General features: G+C 48.0%; 1 pseudogene; it reads left to right on the plus strand.

The window, feature by feature from the left end:
* The window catches only part of LOC134757348 (regulator of G-protein signaling 12-like), a 36,226-nt pseudogene extending 27,743 nt beyond the window's left edge, over positions 1 to 8,483 (plus strand).
* Positions 8,484 to 9,001: the final 518 nt, after the last annotated feature.

Genomic DNA, 9,001 nt, shown 5'->3' on the forward strand with positions numbered 1-9,001 from the left:
GGAGTTTAAGACCAGCCTGGACAACATAGGAAGACCGCATCTCAATTTTTTAAAATGAGAAAAAAATAGATAAACTTAAGCATATTAACATTTTAAACAGTTTATTTAAGCAAACAGAGATTCATGGATCAGGCAGCTCCAAACTGAAAGTGGCTGGAGGATCTACTGGAGGTGTTTGTAAGGAAGGCTTTTATAGGGTGAATATAGAAGTAGAGTAGAGAAATTATTTGATTGGCAAATATGTGGGCAGTTGCATTATTTGAACTATCCTGGTGGTAGGTCTCTCATTACACAGCTAATACTCAGCGGGCCACTTGTTGGTGGGCTAAGCTTGTTTCATTTTGTCTATGTAGGAACCCTGACCATGGGAGCTATCTCAGCCTAATGCTCTCCCTTTATGAAATTTTACACCATCTTTCTGTATCAGGGTAAGTGGCGATCTTCCCCAGGAGGGTTCTTACCACCCTGTTTCCCTCAGCAAAATGAAACTGTCCCTTTTGCCTCTGTAGGCAATCTTCTGAACAAGGCATTCCTAATATTCTTATCTTATTTTATCTTATCCTCTTCTCTGTACCTTGTTTACATGCTTCTGGAACACTTGTGTGTCTTGCACCCATCTCCTGCATTATTTAGGCAATCCTAAAAGAAGACCGCTAGGATGGATTGGAAGAGAACTGCTGGCATATTGAGCCCTCTCGCTTTGTATCTGGAACTTTCATAATTACCTTAGTTCTCCATGCCAATTTTGCACTTATCTTTGTTCTCCACTTCAAAATACATTTACCTCTGACAGCAGCTGAGTTCATAAAAGGGACCTTGTCCAGTGGTACTTATGAGGCAGGAGAAATGATATAGTTAAAATTATAAACTATAATCACTATATAGTTATATATTATATATAATCACTATATCACTCCCGGGTTGAAGTGATACTCCTGCCTCAGCCTCCTAAGTAGCTGGGATTACAGGCATGTGCCACCACACTCGAATAATCGTATATGTTTTAAAATAGGAATAGATTTTCTCAGTTAAATGGAAGGGAAATGCTAAGGAAAGAGTGAGATTTGACTTGATAATTATGTGTCTGAATGAATCAGCCAATTAATAAAATGAAAACAGGCCGGGGACAGTGGTGCATGCCAATCATCCCAGCAATTTGGGAGGCCAAGGTGGGCAGATCACTTGAGTCCAAGAGTTTGAGACCAGCCTGAGCAACATATCAAAACCCCGTCTCTATAAAGAATACAAAAATTAGACAGGTGTGGTGGCTCATGCCTGTAGTCCCTGCTACTTGGGAGGCTGAGGTAGGAGGATCACCTGAGCCTGGAGATGTAGAGTCTGCAGTGAGCTGTGATCATGCCACTGCACTTCCAGCCTGGGTGACAGAGTGAGACCCTGTCCCAAAGAAACTAAACTAAACGGAAATGAAAACAAACACAAGACAAAAATTGATGGACTTATTTTAACACTTAGCATGATGAACACACACAGATAACAATACTAACCCAATGGGTTTTTGTCAATCAAACTCATGGTCACTAGTCTAAAGGAAATAGGAATAATGACTGTGAATTAACAACCATTTACAACATTAGAAATACAAAATACAAATTATCATCAGATATATCAGACTCATAATTATTTGACCTTTTAAGAATTCATCCTGCTCTCCATAATGAATAAGAAAATATTGATAACTCTTGTTTCCCTTAATTTAACCCTTCGTGTTCCTGAATCTCTGAATTTGTGTTTACATCTTAACACTCTTTTTTTGTAATTATTTTCTGCAGCTTTTTTCTCTTCACTTGAGGCATCTCCTATATTCTCTTTACACTTTTCCACAAATGACTCATTTTTTTTCGTAAGCTTCATTGATGAGTTCCATGTATGTGATGATAGTGTAACGATAAATTATCCATGTGGTTTCCCTCCAGTCTTGTTCATTATTCAAGTGACTCTCCTTGGTTTAGCAACAGGCTAGGAGGTATCTATGACATTTTGTTCAGGTTAAGCAGGAAGAAGAAAACAAAATCTACATTCTCTTTTTTATATTTTAAACACAAGACAACAAATAATTTGGAAGGACCCATGATTAGACAGGGAGGATTTTATGCTCCTTCAAGAGTAATTGAGATTGTTTAATTGTATGGAGGAATGAGCATATCTCAAGGGGAATCGAGAAGATATAATATTTGGATGACAGAATCATTAAGAACCGGCTTTGCACCCTGGCTACACCATTGCACATAGGAAATATTAGGGTGCAGTGGTGCACGCCTGTAATCCCAGCACTTTAGGAGGCTGAGGCAGGTGGATCACCTGAGGTCAGGAGTTCAAGACCAGCCTGACAAACATGGTGAAACCCCATCTCTACTAAATACAAAAAATTAGCTGGGTGTGGTGGCACATGCTTCTAATCCCAGCTACTTGGGAGGCTGAGGCAGGATAATCACTTGAACTTGGGAGGCGGAGGTTGCAGTGAGCTGAGATAGTGCCATTGCACTCCAGCCTGGGAAACAAGAGCGAAACTCTGTCTCAAAAAAAAAAAAAAAAAAATCACTGCCCCACCAACTTTTTCACATAGGATGATTAAGGATTCCACAACCCATGCTACTTCTAGGGGCTCCTACACCTGCCACACCACACATATATCTTGACAGGGCCTGTTATAGAGAAGAAAAGGCCCAGTAAATTAATATCACAATCATTGCCACATACCCACCAAAAGACTCGAATTAAAATTTTGACGAAATTAAGTGTCAAGAAGAATGCGAAGATTTGGGAATTATCAGACATTGTAAGACTGTCAGTTGGTGTGTTAACATTGGGATGAAACCAATAATACCTGGTAAAACTGAAGATATGTTTCCCTGTAACGTGTGATTTCACCTCTTGGTTTATACTGTATGTAAATACACACTAATGGTAACCAAATAGAAATACAAACATGTTCACAACAGCATCATCTGTAACTGACAAAAATGAACATAACCCACATGTCCACCAACAATGAAGGGATACACACTGGTGTACTGTAGTTTTATTTATTTTTATTTTTTATATTTATTTTATGTATATAAATATAAATTTATATATATTTTTTGAGACAGAGTCTTGTTTAGTCGCCCAGGTTGGAGTGCAGTGGTGCGATCTCGGCTCACTGCAACCTCCGCCCCCTGGGTTCAAGCAATTCTCCTGTCTCAGCCTCCCCAGTAGCTGGGATTACAGGCATGTGCCGCAAATCCCTGTAAATTGTTGTATTTCTAGTAGAGATGGGGTTTCACCTTGTTGGTAAGGCTGGTCTCAAACTCCTGTCCTGAGGTGATCCACCTATCTCGGACTCCCAAAGTGCTGGGATTACAGGTGGCAGGCACTGCGCCTGGGCTTTTTTTTTTTTTTTTTTTTTGAGACTATCACTCTATTGCCCAGGTTGGAGTACAGGGCGCGATCTTGGCTCACTGCAACCTCCATCACCTCCCAGGTTCAACTGATTCTCCTGCCTTAGCCTCTCAAATAATTGGGATTACAGGCACACACCACCACACCTGGCTAATTTTTTTTTTTAACAGAGTCTAATTCTGTCACCCAGGCTGGACTGGAGTGCAGTGGTGCAAACTTGGCTCACTGCAACCTCTACCTCCCAGATTCAAGTGATTCTCCAGCCTCAGCCTCCTGAGTAGCTGAGACTACAGGCATGTGCCACCACACTTGGCTATTTTTTTCTATTTTTAGTAGAGATGTGGTTTCACCATGTTCGCCAGGATTGTCTCCATCTCCTGACCTCATGATCCACCTGCCTTGACCTCCCAAAGTGCTGAGATTACAGTCATTAGCCACCAAGTGGTCTAATTTTTGTAGTTTTAATAGAGATGGAGTTTCACCATGTTGGCTAGGGTGGTCTGGAACTCCTGACCTCAAGTGATCTGCCTGCCTCAGCCTCCCAAAATGCTGGGATTATAGGTGTGAGCCATCATGCCTGGCTGGTGTACTGTTTTAATAGAATGCAGAAACAATGCTAAGTGTGAATCTTAAATACTTAATATTGAGTAAAAGTGCCAGATGCACCAGGATACAGACTTTTACTCCAATTATGTAAGAGAAAAACCAGGCAAAATCAGACTTTACTTTAGGCATATAAAAAATGTATAATAAGGCCAGCCATTGAGGTCAGGAACTCTAAACCAGCCTGACCAACATGCAAAACCCCATCTCTACTACAAATACAAAAATTATCCAGGCATGGTGGCACATGGCCCATGCCTGTAATCCCAGCTACTTGGGAGGTTGAGTCATGAGAATCGCTTGAATCTGGGAGGTGGAGGTTGCAGTGAGTCAAGATCATGCCACTATACTCCAGCCTGGGTGACAGAGCAAGGCTCCGTCTCCAAAACAGAAATAAAATATATAAAATACATAATAAAATTATAAAGAGAACCAAGGAGAGGATGGCAGATATCCACAGGTAATGTGGATATCTATTATATCTGTTACTAATAAGGGGAAGGAAGACTTTAGGATCAGTTAGGGGCATACAGAGGACTTCTCGGTGGTAATAGTGCTCTATTTCTTCACCTGGATAGGTATCACACAGACGTTTATTTAATAACTGATGTATCCATATCTTTGTTTGCATATTTTAAAATAAGAATGAAATAGAGGAAAGGAAGGTGAATGGAAAGAGATTTCTCCATTCATCAAAATTTTAAAGTCATGTTTTTCCTCAGGTTCTTCTCCAAGCTCAGTCTGAAATGATGAAAGCAGCCAAACATGGTGGCTCGCACCTGTAATCTCAGCATTTTGGGAGGCTGAGGCGGATGGATCACCTGCGGTCAGGAGCTAAGACCAGCCTGGCCAACATGGTAAAACCTCCAATTTCAACATCACTCACCCAGCAAGTCCCTAGTTACATGTACGGAGCCCGGCTGTGCGCGTGGAGGACGGGTCCTCTCTCTCCTGTCCCATGGGGACTCCCCTCAGGGCTGTGCGTGGTGAATAAGGGCAGCAGATGCCTTGTGGCTTCTCTACAGCTTTGCTCTCAGAGACAGTAGGAGCAGGTTGTCTATGAAACATTCAGATGGATTTGCGAGTCCCTGAAGTCATAAAGCTTTCTTATGTTTAGCATCCACAGATAAACAGAAAGGTGTGTCAGTGAAACAGAACACAGCTGTAAATTCCAGCTCCAGAAACCACTCGGCTACGGTAATTCCCCACCCTGGCCCACCCTGTGCCCCGCTCCTCTCGCTGTGGCCCCCGCCTGCCCTGCGCAGTGCCCTGGTGCTTCCTTACCGCCTGCTTATCACTGTGTGTCTCCCCCACGCTCCTTGGCGGGGTCTCTCTCGTCCCTGCCGATGCCCAGCTCCCTCTTACCTGTGAAGGACTGGCTTTCTTTTCTTCTGAGGTGGGAGTGGTTGTGCCTTAAATGCTATTCTTGTTTGTAATCTTTATCGTTGCAATGGTTTTTCTGCAATGCATGTAAATTCTGTATCAATGCAATCTATTTCATAGAGCCTTCTACTCTCTAACTAATGCATGATGTATTGTCGTGTATTGAAATGAAAGTAGAACTTTGACTTTCCTTCTAATGCAGGGAGAGGAAAGAACACTAGGCAAGTCTAATTCTATTAAAATAAAAGGAGAAAATGGAAAAAATGCTAGGGATCCCCGGCTTTCACAGAGAGAAGAATCTATTGCAAAGATTGGGAAAAAAAATATCAGAAAATTAATTTGGACGAAGCAGAGGGTATGTGAACTTTTTAAAACTTCCACGTTTTTAGTAAATGCACAGTTAGTTTCCAGTATAGTCAGTAGATCTGCTTTGAGCTGTCAGCATCTGGGTGACTGCGGTCCGTCCCTGTGGCCTGGAAGACATGTTTCTCCCGGGGGCAGTCTGTGGGCTGTTGGGATCACTTCACCGAAACCCCAGTTTTGAGACTGAGTGCCAGGCCTCCTAGGGCGTCAGGGGCAGCTGATGTGAGCAGCACTGTCTGCCCTGAGATGCCAGAGGCCCCCGCAGGCTCTGCCTCCCTCTCACCCCAGCTCCTCCCTATGGCCCCGCCACTGGCTTGTGCCAGGGTCCCCAGCGTGACTGGAGGCACAGTTAGCATTAGAGAGTCCACCCCAGGCAGAGCTGGGCACCCAGGTGAGGGGAGGTGGAGCACACTGGCCTGGAAGGACTGTGGGCTTGCTGAGCTCTCTTGGCTACGGGGTCAGTGAGGAAGGTCAGCCTGCACACCCCTGGCCTCCAGGAGAGACAACAGGCACACTGGAAGACTGAGATGGAGAGATGAGTCCTTTCTTGAAGCTCCTTTTTCTCCAGAAGTTTATAACAAGGAGAAGCATTGAAAACAGAGTCAAAACCAACAGCTGTCACCGTGACCTGAATTTTCATCCAGGGCGTACTTGCCAGTCCACCTGGCGTGTCACGGCTTTGTCACAGCTGGCTGTGGAGTCTGACCTCATGGTAAAACTAAAACACACCTCCAGCCTTTGTTGGCCACCAAGCACAAGTAAATCACGCGCCCTCTTTAAGGCTTGTATGTTTCTGAGAACCAGTGAAGTCGGAGATTTGAGATTCCTTGTAGTTGTTAAAAACTCCGAGTGTAATTCCAACGCTAGAGAAAGCCCAGTTTAGATGCCATCTACCTCGAATGGTGGCCTTGGGGCCTGCTACACTAGAAAACCCAGCCCAGGTAAGAAAAGGAGAGTTCTGGAGGAGCCAGCGAAGAAGCTGGAGGCGCCTGCAGGCCCCTGCAGTGGCTGGGCAGTGGGAGGCCCAGGGGCACCCGTCCTGGCCCCTCGGGGCTGTGGAGCTTCAGTGGGGAGAGGGAGAGCACGTGTTGCCCCCTCTGCCCTAGGCCTGGGAGGACCACCCTCTGCCCAGAGGCAATGACCCCGAGAGGCAGGCGTGGATTTGAGGGTGTCCCTTCCCAGACCACCCGTCTCAGGTCCTTCCTCTACCTCCCCTCCTCGGGTTCATTCTGCTCCTGACTTTGAGGACTGCAGCTGCAGCTGGGACCCGGGGGGGTGCCTCAGATGCTGACCAACCGGAGGAGGGGGCCAGTGCTCAGAGGGCCCCAAGTGTTAAATTGAAAGCCCAGGCCAGAGAGTCCCACAGTTTCCTACTCAGACGGCATCAGCGCTTAACCGTGTTGAGTCAAGCGTCTCGTTTGTTCAAGTCTGGACCTCACACAGTGTGGTTTTTAGGGAGTACACAGCTTTTTCAGACTCCTGAAGACAGAGTATGCTAGAAGCCCCAGGGCTGTCCCTTCCACTGTCTGTGGGAAGATAGTGTGGATGGAAAAGGGCTCTTGTTGACCCACAGCTGATAGGGCGTTAGGACAGCCCAGGATGAGAGCTTTCTAGAATGTTCTGCTGTGACAGTCATTAATGTGAAACTCTCTAAAACACGGTCACTCTGGGTTTTCTTCCAATAGAGTTTTTTGAGCTTATTTCCAAAGCTCAGAGCAACAGAGCAGATGACCAACATGGGCTGCTAAGGAAGGAAGACCTGGTGTTGCCAGAGTTCCTCCGTTTACCTCCTGGTTCCACAGAACTCACCCTCCCCACTTCAGCTGCTGTGGCCAAGGACTTTAGCAAGAGAAGCGCCACAGACAACGGCCGGGAGAGCGCCTCCCAGCTGGGCGAGCAGTGGGAGCCGGCCCCGGAGAGCAGCGACAGCCCGTCCACCAGCCCGGGCTCAGCCCCCAGGCCCCCTGGACCTCCTGGGACGACCCCCCCTGGGCAGAAGTCTCCCAGCGGGCCCTTCTGCACTCCCCAGTCCCCCGTCTCCCCCGCGCAGGAGGGCACCGCGCAGATCTGGAAGAGGCAGTCTCAGGAAGGGGAGGCCGGGGGCATCCAGACGGTGGAGGATGAGCACGTGGCCGAGCTGACCCTGATGGGGGAGGGGGATATCAGCAGCCCCAACAGCACCTTGCTGCCGCCGCCCTCCACCCCCCAGGATGTGCCAGGACCTTCCAGACCAGGTACCTCCAGGTTCTGATCCCTCCACCTTGGCCCTGTCAGCGTGGTCTGCTCAGCTTCCAGTCAGAAAGGACAGTGGGCCCCCGGCTGCCACTGTTTGCTGGTGGTCTCCGTGACCCCCTCCTCACCTGCTGGTTGGGGGCTTCCTTGGCCCTCTTGGAAAGGAGGGGCTCGTGTGGCCCCAGGCCGGTGTCTGTCACGATGGTCCCCCCGAGGCGCTCCGGGCAGGCATCCTGGTGTCCCGAGAGGCTCTTGCAGGAATGATACATGGCAGTGCCTGCAGCCAGGTCTGGGAACACCCTGGGTGAGGCCTGGGAGTTTCCGAAAATGGAGGCATTCCTTTCCAAATCTGGACAGCGATCGTTTTTAGTGTTTCTGTCTCAAGACTGGAAAACAATGGCATTTGTCTTGAGTGAGGAAGTGAAGCCCGCTGTGTTCATAGCAGGAGAGGGCTCCCAGACACAGGCCCGTCCTCGGAAGAGCCTTGAGAGTGCAGCTCGGACCCACCGGTGGCCCCCGTAGCAGGTGGTGTGGGTGCTCGGGAGTGGAGGTGACGTCAGCAGCACTCCCTGACCGCAGGTGTCACGGGCATTTCTCAAAGGAAGCAGGGGATTCAGTGAGTGTGAAGGTGAACAGGATGGCCTGGCAGCAGGGATGTTTCCGTGAGCCACAAATACCAGAAACTGAGGCGAGGCTCCCAGCAGCCGGTAGGGAAAGGTGTTTCCAGGGGTCCGAGGGCCGTGGCCTCCGTGGCCTGCGTGGCCATCCCCTGGAGAGAGGAGCCGCTCAGGGTGCGCATTATGGAGTGTGCTCAGGGGTGCATGGACACCTCTGCTGTGGTTGGCTGCTGGGGGCGATGGGAGCGCCTCTCTGTCCTGTGCCCTGGTCCAGGATGCTGACAGCAGTGAGAGGCCTGCCGTGGGGTTTGGTCTTGTCAGACCTGTAGCCTGGACCCCGCCGGGGGACCAGGGAGTGCACGTCTGTAGATCTGTACGTATCTGGGCCTTTGGAGGCCACGTGT

The sequence above is a fragment of the Gorilla gorilla genome, chromosome 16 (assembly GCF_029281585.2).
Source record: "Gorilla gorilla gorilla isolate KB3781 chromosome 16, NHGRI_mGorGor1-v2.1_pri, whole genome shotgun sequence".
Classification (NCBI taxonomy): domain Eukaryota; kingdom Metazoa; phylum Chordata; class Mammalia; order Primates; family Hominidae; genus Gorilla; species Gorilla gorilla.